We start from the raw sequence: 1,898 nt of genomic DNA, 5'->3' as shown, positions 1-1,898 counted from the left end.
CTTGAGCCACAGGCGCCGAGCCTCTATTAAAACTTCTTAGTGATTTACATGGAATTGAATCTGACATTCTAAGTATATTAAATCTAGATTGAGTCCCCTCAGGCTGCTCATTGACTTGCTGGCTGGCTGACTGACCACAGGCCTCTTCTCTGGCACCCAGCTCCAGTGCATGGTGGTGGGACCTTACTCAGGCTGATGGCAGTGGCCACAGTGGTTCTCTTTGGCACTATCCTCCACCTGGAAACTGGGCAGCCAGGGGTGGCAGACCCCCCTGAGCCTGCTGGGCAATGGCAAGGCTGGAGGACTGTGAATTTGAGTGCCTGATGAGGAAGTGCTAGGTGACCATGAGAGGCATCTCTCGAGTGTCTCACCTCTCACCGCCACCTTTTGATCTCACATCCACCTCTATCCCCAGGCAGTGGTATTGGCCCTGGCTGGGCAGCCCAGGAACCACCAGCAGTGACTTCCTACCTGTGCTGCCTGGACAAGAACAGCATGTTTGTGGATGGCCTGTTCCAGAGGCGCTGGATGCCGCTACTGCATCTACTGAGCTTATGCACCTTCAGCTTTCTGAGCACAAACTTCAAGATAACATTCACTGTCCTGTCCAGCAAGAGACAGAAGCAAGAGATTTCTGAGTCCTCTGTGAAGGTTGCAGATGCACATCTTGCCCCTGACCATCAACATTCCAAACAAGGCCCACTCATCATCTTCCTTCCTTCGCCCACAGGAACCATCAGTGCTGCCAACTCCTGCCCTCCCAGCCCCAGCCCCAGGGAGTGGGGTCTTAGATGGGCTGAGTGATGCCATCTGACTTCATTTTAGTGCCTGAAAACTCACAACCAGAAAATGAAAAGGGAGCTTCCAGTTAGGGAAGCCCAAAGAATGATTCAAACCCACCTTATACCTATTAATAAGAATTCTTTTTTTTTGAGACAGAGCCTCAAGCTGTCCCCCTGGGTAGAGTGCCGTGGCATTACAGCTCACAGCAACCTCCAATTCCTGGGTTCAAGTGAGTCTCCTGCCTCTGCCTCCCAAGTAACTGGGACCACAGGTGCCCACCACAACACCTGGCTATTTTTTGGTTGCAGCCATCATTGTTGTTTTGGCGGGCCCAGGCTGGATTTGAACCCACCACCTTAGGTGTATGTGGCTGGCACCTTAGCCGCTTGAGCCACAGGCGCTGAGCCTTTTCTTTTAATTTTTAGAGATAAGGTCTCACTATGTTGCCCAGGCTGGAGTACAGTGACTATTCACAAGCACACATAGACAACACTGCAGCCTTCAACTCCCCTAGGCTCCTGCCTCAGCCACCTGAGTAGTGGGGACTGCAGGTGTATGCTACCATACTGTCTGAAAGACTTTTGTTATTTACATGCTTTTTGTGTATGTGTGTGGTTTTTGGCTGTGGCTGGGTTTAAACCCGCCACCTCTGGCATATTGGGTCAGCGCCTTACTCCTTTTAGCCACAGGCACCGCCCTTTTTTTTTTGGAGAGACAGTGTCTCACTTTATCACCCTCAGTAGAGTGCTGTGGCATCACAGCTCACAGCAACCTCAAACTCCTGGGCTTAGGTGATTCTCTTGCTTCAGCCTCCTGAGTAGCTAGGACTACAGGTGCCCACCACAACACCCGGCTATTTTTGTTGCAGTTTGGCTGGGGCTGGGTTTGAACCACCACCCTCAGTCTATGGGGCTGGCACCCTACCCACTGAGCCACAGGTGCCACCTATTTATATGCTTTTTCTGCATTTGCTGACTTTGAGATGTGTTTCCTCCCTCAATTCTATTATTGTATTATTGAATTTATTGATTTTCTTTCTTATATTAAATTATTCCTGTGAATAATTCAAGGAATCTGGGATAATCCCACTTGCTTTTCTTTTCTTTTTTCTTTTT

Source organism: Otolemur garnettii, unplaced genomic scaffold (assembly GCF_000181295.1).
Source record: "Otolemur garnettii isolate 467f Iridium unplaced genomic scaffold, OtoGar3 scaffold00300, whole genome shotgun sequence".
Lineage (NCBI taxonomy): Eukaryota > Metazoa > Chordata > Mammalia > Primates > Galagidae > Otolemur > Otolemur garnettii.
This window is presented reverse-complemented; position numbering follows the sequence as displayed.